We start from the raw sequence: 9,099 nt of genomic DNA on the forward strand, positions 1-9,099 counted from the left end.
AGTGGGGCACTGGCCCCCATCAAAAAAGTGTCCCCATAGATTAATACTCTTTCTTGATACTGTTTCGGATATGGATATAAACAGTCTTTACCTCCAGTGCAGTGCTCGTCCACACGCGCAATAAAGAGCTGCTTTAATCGCTGACACACGATAGAAGATATTAGGTAGGCTAAATATTTCTTCATCCAGCGCTATTTTTGTTTTCTGTCTTCTAAATTACCCCGTTTCGGTGTGAGAAACTCCTGCAACTGTTTGTCAATAAGTGTATAAATGTAACGTGTAAATAGGTACCCATTCGGTCTTTGTCAGGTGACGTCACACTCACGAGAATCGAAGTGAATTTTGGGTATCGCCGCCATTTGTAAGGTATCAAAGCCGAGGTGTTCTGTAGTTGGAGAATTGTCTTTTTCATTTGATTTAAAATGGTACGTTCTTGTTGTGTTAAAGTCTGCAATAGTGAATTACATGATAGAAAAGGTCAAAAACTGTTTAAATGTTTTACAGGTAGTCGTGCTCATGGAGAGCAGACACGGTGGCAGCCAGATTGTCCCGCACATTTTCTCCCACTCTTGCCTGAGGGTTGTGGGGTTCAGGGGGACGTCATCATGGTCTTCCTCATCCTCTGGCTCAACGAGGTCCCCACGGAGAAGAGCGAGAGTGTGAAGCACAGCGCAGCATGCAACAACCTCAGTCAGGGCTCACGTCTAAGGCCTTTAAGATAATAGAGCGCCAGTGTGTTTTCAGCATGCCAAAGGCTTGTTCTACTATGCTTCATGCACAGGAGTGCTTGTTGTTGAAATGATCCTGCACAGGGTTCTGTAAGGCTCTCTGTAAGGGGTGATGAGGCAGATGGGTGCACTCAAGCAAGGACAGCCTCGATGTCCCTTTCCCATTCATGACCACATTCCAATCTGACTGCAGCAACGAGGGACGTGATGGACGGCAAAGACAGGCGAAGGTGGGCATGGTGGTCAGCTGCTTCATCAAAATAAAACTGTAGAATTGGCACAGCTGTGTTGAGATAACAGTAGGATGTGGGTTTCACCGCCTGTAAATATGTGATAGTTTCTTGGAACGATAAATTTGAATAAAGCTTTGTTTCATGTGTTGTTCACTTGTAATGTATTTATTTATTGTGACTGTTTTATTGGGAATTATTTATTGTTACTTTTATCAATTAATTTACCCATTTTTTAAAGTTTCCCATTGTTATCAGTAAAAAAAAAAAATTACATTGATTCACTGACTGAAAATTTATGAATTCACATCAGCCACATTTGTCTAGTGTATATTCATCATAGCTATTTCATATGGCATAATTAAATTAAATTTGGCTTGTTTTACTAAAATATATAATTTTCAGTAAGAAAATATGTAAGTTGTAACGTGGCTGGTGAGACGTGCGGATCCATGTGCAAGCTTTATTCACAGGCGTGGTCAGAAACAGGCATGGGTCAGACAACGGCAAACAGGAATATGGAGGACAAGACACAAGAATAATCCTAGGGCTAGCGAAGGTCAACGAACGGCGAACAGAATCAAAAGGGGCACGACTGAAGGGATAAATCCAGGAAAACAGGCGAAGATTTGTTCACCCCCCCGGTGCCGTGTGAGAAACTTTTTTATTTTTATGGATGGGCGATTTTTAGTTTTAGTCTTTTGGACTGAAGCAATGCAACACCCGCTGAGTGCCATTAAACAGCTTGAAAGATCAAAAACAATTTTAATATAACTCCGTCTGAAAGAATGCCTCGGGGGGAGCCTAATTTTCATTTTTGGGTGAACTAACCCTTTAATAGTAAATTTCAACAAAAAATACATTTAAAATTCCTTAATGGAAATGGCAATAAATCATACATTTGTTTTACCAAGAGTTACACTGTTACATTTAGAAAAAATTGAAGCAGAACACTGTGAATTGAAAAATTGCAAACTGTGTGAACATTAAAAATTATAAGAATAATAAATTAAAGTTTTACACAAGTAAGAGCTGTGTTCTTGTTCATGATGAGTGATCGTGCAGTAGACTCGGTCCTGACTAGAAGTACTGCACTGCATTTCACCCTCTGTATAGTAGACTATAAGGCTTCAATGGCAGAGATTGCTGCGGTCTCCATCTACAACAATACATAATGATAGTCTGAATTTATAAGAAGTGCATTGAGTGTGATCTGTAGCCTTGGGCTGTATAAAGCAGTTTTTCAAGTGATGGGAACAACAGCCACCATCATTTAACATAATAGAAACTTTTCTTAAAAAAACAGACTGTTATTGATTGAGCTCATTCACTCTTTCTTTTGTTTAACCATGAAAAAGTGGAAAAATCCTTACAGTGATTTCTAAAGAAACAGGCAGACATCATGCCCTACAGGTCTTCACTAATGGACACTTTCACTTTCAATTGACGAAGTGAACGCATGTCCAATGTTACAATGAAAATAAATGCACAATAAAAACAATATTTACAGCATGGATACAAAGAATGCAACATAAATTGGTTCACTGTAAAAAAAAAAAAATGTTTTATTTGGTAACCTTAAAAATGTACTTCATGCAGATACTAAATAGACCATCTATTGTACACCTTAGACACATTTTCAATTTTCAGTATTTCATTCAATGTTACTGCATAAATCAGACCTAATTAGGACAATCAAAACACATTTCCCTTTGGTATGTGGCCTTGAGGCAAAACTGTGCAGCAATGGAAAGAAATTAATTAACATTTAATGATTTCCAAGCTACAGCAAGGTGAATGTTTCACTTAAATCTTACTATATTACTAAATACATACTACTTGCTATATTTTACTAAATAATTAATTAGTAATAAAACACTAAAACGATAGATACCCTTACCAAAAAGAAGTATACTTCAAATTTATTTTAGGTATACTTAAGTAAATTTCAAGTATATTTTTAAGTATACTTTATGTAGAAACAACAACATATTTACACAAAAAGTAAGCTATCATACATCTCAATATTTTTAGCTACTTGAAACGGCCAAAAGTGTTCCTGCGATTCTCCCTCCCACGACAGTCTGACGGCTCTGACAGATCCACTCTCTGACTTTGAAATATCTCGGAATATTGACTTGATTTTCACAGATTGTCCAAACAACACTCCCACTTCATGAACCCATTGTAAAGGGTCACGAATAAACAGGAGATGCTGTGCAAGCATGCTGTGTAATTAAATTTACACAGTGCGAACCACAGTGGACATATAATGCAAGTGGCTGACTCTCTTTGATGATGGCCTGTGCCCCTGAATATTTCCCTGCCATGTTTGCTGCACCATCATGAGCCTGACCTCTCAGCCCAGTGATGGATAAATTAAGACGAAGCAATACAACCTGCTGTTGTTCCCAACCCTTAAAACCTGCCAGCTTCTCTCCTGTTGTCACAGACACTTCATACATGCCTATAAATTCCTCACGGACTACTAGATCAAGATAAACCAACCTTATACCGGTCGATTCCTGTTCTTTCCCTGATACATCTTGGGTACCATTCATGATGACAGAAAACTGCAAGTTTGGAAGTGAAATTATGCTTTGTGCAATTTCACAAATTATAGAATTACTGGAGGATTTCATTTTGAATTTTTGAATTTTGAACATCCGATCACACACACACACACACACACACACACAATAGTGAGTGAGTGATATGAAACAGCTGTGTGCAATCAGTGCTGTGTGCAATCAGTGCAATGAATGATGGGATATGTAGTCCGGGGTGATATGCAACAGTGTGTCGTGCGAGAGTCAATGAAAATGGAAAGGGTGACCTCTGATGGCTAGCAGACGGAAGTTCATGGACCGGATACGTAACATAAGTATTGGTCAGCATTTATCATTATTATTGTGTGTAAGTGTTGGGGTGGGCTAGCAATGCAGTTCATTCTGGGGTAATCTTAATTTTTAAGTAGTAATACTTATATTTTTGGACTATAAAGTCTTCTCCAAAGGTGAGACCTTCGAGCAGCTGCCCGACGTCTCCTTTGTGCAGACACTGCAAACATCGCAAAGGCTGTGGAAAAACGTACTAGGTATTGTTTAGTTAGTAATGTTATGAGGTGTTAGTGCACCTGTTGCTTTTTTTTTTGAAAAATGACAAGGTTAAATATCTTTGAATAATTCATCATAATTCATTATTATTATTTTTATTATTATTATTTTATAAGCATGAGGGATGAAACTACAGTTAAATTCAACAAGAAAAAAGGAAAACACAAAGGAGATTTAAGGCACTTTTGCTTGTGGATGAAAAATTCTGCACATAAAATGAAACATTTTCAAAAGATGACGATTTTGGGTTTATTTGGATATATAAAAAAATACCTTTAAGGATAAAACTGTGGGTCACATTAGTAGGATTAAAAATATAAGAACTTAAATCAACTCAAAATGTATTGGTTATACTACAACCACAAAATAAATGGGCAGCTGTTTCATCAACAAGACCACAAAATGAGCAAGTTTCATAAATATCAAGATGTTTAGATACATGAATTAAACCTGTCGCTCATATCTTTTAAGTTGATGCGCTTGTTATTACGTCGTAAGTCACATGATAACGTCAACATTGACGTTATCATGATGCCCGAATATCATTCATACTTAACACATTCAGGCTATAGAGTAGGGTAGAGTGGGGGGAAACGCCCCCCTTAAGGACTGTGTAATTTTTTTCTGTGAATCAAAAGTTAAATGTGTCCAGAATAGTTATCATAGTTTTAGTGATAATGACGTAAATTATAAACCATGTATGAAAAATGTCCAGAGTTTTCATGTTATTAGATTTATAACAAAAATTTAATTCGTACTAAGTGGGCGTTTTACCTCACAGGTGGGGTAAAACGCCCCCTGTCCAACAAAGCAATTTGCTTTATAAATTTACAGCAAAATCAGAGTACAGACAGTTTTAGCTTAAAATTAAAAATCAATAATTATGAATCACAAAATTATAATAGCCTATTTGAAAAATATTGTTAGCTGATGCTAAATGGCTAACTAACTAGCTACCTTGCTAAATTGAGGTAATTTTTGAATATAAAGTCAAAATATTTTTATTCAACCAACTAGTTAGAATACATTTGATGGAAAAACAAAGGATTTGAAGTTAAAAACCCGGCCAGAACGGGGCTACTAGCAACAGACAGACCCCGTCCCGGCGTACTCTCTCCAGAACTCCCGGGAGCAGAACGATCGGGGGAAAAACATAACAAACGTTAAAAACGTCTCCAGGTTACGTATGTAACCATGGTTACCCGAGGGAACGAGATGCTGCGTCGAGAAACGTTTTGGGAATGCCCCTGCGTGACCACGTTCTGAAGCACGTGTAAAATCAGTCCAATGGAGCAGCGAGACGTGAGCAACCAGGAAGCGGATGTAGACTGCTCTTAGTAAGAGGAGCTTCCCCTGAGCCCACAGAAGGATCTGCCTTGCCAGCTTGTACAAGGGGCGCGAACGCAGACCCCCCTGCCGATTGATGTAGGAGACCACCGATGTGTTGTCTGTGCGGACAAGCACATGATGTCCCCTTAGGTCTGGAAGGAAGTGTCTCAGAGCTCGAAACGCGGCCAGCATCTCCAGGCAGTTGCAGGTTGTAAAAGCGGACAAAAGTGTGCGGAGAGGACCAGCCTGCCGCAGCACAAATGTCCTGCAAGGCCACACCCAAGCTGAAAGCCTTGGAGGCCGCCATACTCCTGGTCGAGTGCGCTCTGACCCCCATAGGTGACGGGAGGCCAGAGGACTCGTAGGCTAGTGAGATGGCCTCGACCACCCACCTACTCATAGTCTGCTTGGTCGCCGGAGATCCTTTCTTTGGCGGACCAAAGCAAACAAACAGCTGATCTGCCTTACGCCACGGGGCAGCTCTGTGTGCGTAAGCGTCCAGTGCTCGAACTGGACAGAGCAGATTAAGCCTTTCTTGGCCTACTTCCTGGAATGGAGGAGGACATAATGCCTGAAGTACTATGGGCCCTGGTGAAGAAGTGGGCACCTTAGGGACATACCTGAACCTCGGGTAAAGAAATGCCCTAACCATGCCTGAAGCAAATTCCAGGCACGAAACAGAAAGTGCCTGAAGATCCCCGATCCTTTTAAGTGAGAAAATAGCGAGAAGAAAAATAGTCTTGAGCGTGAGAAACTTGACTGGAACTTCTTCTGTGGGTTCAAAGGGGGCATTGCATAAGCCCTCTAGAACCACAGCCAGATCCCATAAGGGCACCTTAGTGGAAACGAGTGACAAGTGGGTGTCTTCCCAATGATTAACCACCCAGAAGGGCGTGGTAAGCAGCTAAGGCCGCCACGTATACCTTCAGAGTGGAGGGAGATAACCCTGCGGAGAATCGCTCCTGCAGAAACTCCAGAACTGTACCAATTGGGCAGTTGACTGGGTCCTGCAGTCGCTGTCCGCACCATGAAGCGAAAAGTTTCCACTAGCAGAACGATCGGGGGAAAAACGTACAGATGAAGCCTCGGCCACGTCTGCACCATGGCATCCAGCCTCAGTGGAGCTGGATGCGTGAGGGAGAACCAGAGCGGACAGTGTGTCGTTTCTTGCGACGCAAATAGATCCACTTCTGCCTGGTCAAACTCCCTCCAAAGGAGCTCTACCACCTCGGGGTGGAGTCTCCATCCCCCGGGCCTCAGCCCCTGCCTCAACAGGATATCTGCCCCCTGATTTAAATACCCAGGGATGTAAACTGCTCTTAGAGAGAGGAGCTTCCCCTGAGCCCGGCGTTCCCAAAGCATTTCTCGACGCAGCTCGAGTTTCTGAAGGGAAACTACAGTAATTAAGCCATGCCGCCTGGGTGCGTTTTACCCCACAGACTAGGTTTGACAAAAAAAATTTTCATTCTGAAAATATAATTATATATTTTTTAAATAACACATACTCCCTATACTCCCTTACTATTCTCATATATAACTGTGATGTTCTACAGAACAACAAGTTTTAAAATACTTTTTTTTCCTTTCTGCTGAAAATTAGATCACTTACTGTGAAATCCGTTTTATGAACACACTAGTTTGTTTTGCAAACTGTATACAGCACTTTGTTATTCTTCTCATTATTTCCCTACAGCATCTAATGAACCGGAAGTCTCGCACATTCACAGAAAGCGGTTTACGTCCGTGTTGAAAAATAAGGTGGACAGCATAAAATTAGTTAGGTAACTTTATGACCTGCACAGGTCTATGATTGCATGTGCCTGCTGCACATCTAATTACATGTCATGAATGAATAATCTTTTGAAATGACAACTTGCAGTCCATTAATTACCACCCCATCAATAATTTATCAACTTCCACATGAATAAATAATTCCATCCACACTCATGATCCACAACAGGTGATGAGCATCAGTGGATGGCATTGATTTTTTTATTCTGGAAAACTACTTTTTTAGCCTGACCAGCCCATAAGCAAGAGAACGATCTCAATGCCTACTATAGATCCTGAGAACATATTCTTAATTTAAATGCATCTCTGGCTGCTTCACTCTTATGCCCTCTGGCTCTGAATGCGATCATGTAAAATGAGGGTGGCAATCATGTCATATGACACTCAATGCATCTTTATCGATTACATGTCACAAACTGAGTCTGTAAAAGAATGAAAATGAATTTAACCTGTGCCTCCTCATTTCTGACGAATGTGAATGAACATTTTCATGAATAATTCTTCTGCGGCTTGGAAGGACACCAACACTAGGAGGCAAAGGGTGCCAGTGGCAAATCTCATGGGACGCTCTTGCTGATTTTTACAAGTGCACCTGTCTTTCTTCCCTTCTTCGATTCATGAGCACAATACCCAGGAGAAGCACTGAGTTTCTTATTGGATCACGATAGCTCCACTGCAAGCCATTTCCTGTCAATTGTCTTGGAGATTTACAGACGCCCATTCCCACCAGAACAACAAACAACACACTGAAGTGCTTTGCCATACTGACTGCTAGAATCTGGAGGATTTAGTTGTAGAAGTAACCTCGGTTTTTATGTGTGGCGGAGTTTCCCTTTCAGGTCTGGAGAAGACAGATGACAGTCTCACCATCTTGAAACAGACGGGTGCATAACAATAGCACTCCATTAGAAAATGGGGCCGTGGAGATGGAGGAGATCTATAAATTAAACAGACAGAAAGAACACGCATGCAAGGAATACTTTCAGAAATGATTAAATCAGATGTGAGAACATTAAAGGGGTCATATGATGCTATTTTCAAAGCTCATTATTTAGTGTATCGGGTGTAATAGAATATGTTAGCATGCTTTAATGTTCAAAACATGCATTATTTTTCATGTACTGTGCAGATCCTCTATGCACAGTCTTTCTAAAATGCATCGATTTCTAGAAAGTCCCTCCTTCGAAAAGCACTGTGTGCTCTGATTGGCCAGCTGACCCAGTGTGTTGTGATTGGCCAAACATCTCAAGCATGTGTCGGAAATGTAAGGCCCCTTACCATAATCGTGAGCTTTAGCTTCCAAAGCAATTATAAGAATAGTTAATAATGTCGTCAGCTTTTACAACGGGCGCGTCCTGCTTCAGCTTTACTTGAGCGTCCAGTGTGAAGCAGAACACGTACTGAATCATGTTTGTCGTCTTTTTGCTGCCAGTTATAAGCCGAGAACAGAGGATACTACGTTTGTAAACATAAATCCATCTCTATCTGCACTTGTAATCATAAGGACTCCTAATTGCACTCTAAAAAATGCTGGGTTAAAAAGGGCTGGGTTATATTTAACCCAGCATTTTTTAGAGTGTGCGTACACTTTCGGAAGGCCAAAAAAAGTGCTTTTTCTTTCACATAGGAATACAAAGCGTCTTCACAGCATGGTGGCAACAAAACTACTGCGATACCTGAAACCACGCCTCTTTCTTTGCGTATCTATTTGGGTGGTATAAAAGTCCCTTTAAAGGGGTCAAATGATGCGATTTCAAGTTTTCCTTTCTCTTAGGAGTGTTACAAGCTGTTCGTGAATAGATAAGATCCCTAAAGTTGCAAAGACTAAAGTCTCAAACCCAAAGAGATATTCTTTATAAAAGTTAAGACTCTGCCACGCCCCCCTAAAACGCCTCGTTTAAACAC

The 9,099-nt window shown here is 40.6% G+C and overlaps 1 long non-coding RNA gene across 1 annotated transcript in view; it reads right to left on the minus strand.

Annotated features, from left to right (window-relative positions):
* Nucleotides 1-7,303: 7,303 nt before the first annotated feature.
* Nucleotides 7,304-9,099, minus strand: part of LOC107723597 (uncharacterized) — a 9,663-nt gene continuing 7,867 nt past the window's right edge. Inside the window, exon 3 of the long non-coding RNA XR_001637932.1 lies at nt 7,304-8,131. This is a non-coding gene — a long non-coding RNA (uncharacterized LOC107723597). The remainder of the gene's footprint in view (nt 8,132-9,099) is intronic.

The sequence above is a fragment of the Sinocyclocheilus rhinocerous genome, unplaced genomic scaffold (assembly GCF_001515625.1).
Source record: "Sinocyclocheilus rhinocerous isolate Xijiao unplaced genomic scaffold, SAMN03320098_v1.1 scaffold154, whole genome shotgun sequence".
NCBI lineage: Eukaryota > Metazoa > Chordata > Actinopteri > Cypriniformes > Cyprinidae > Sinocyclocheilus > Sinocyclocheilus rhinocerous.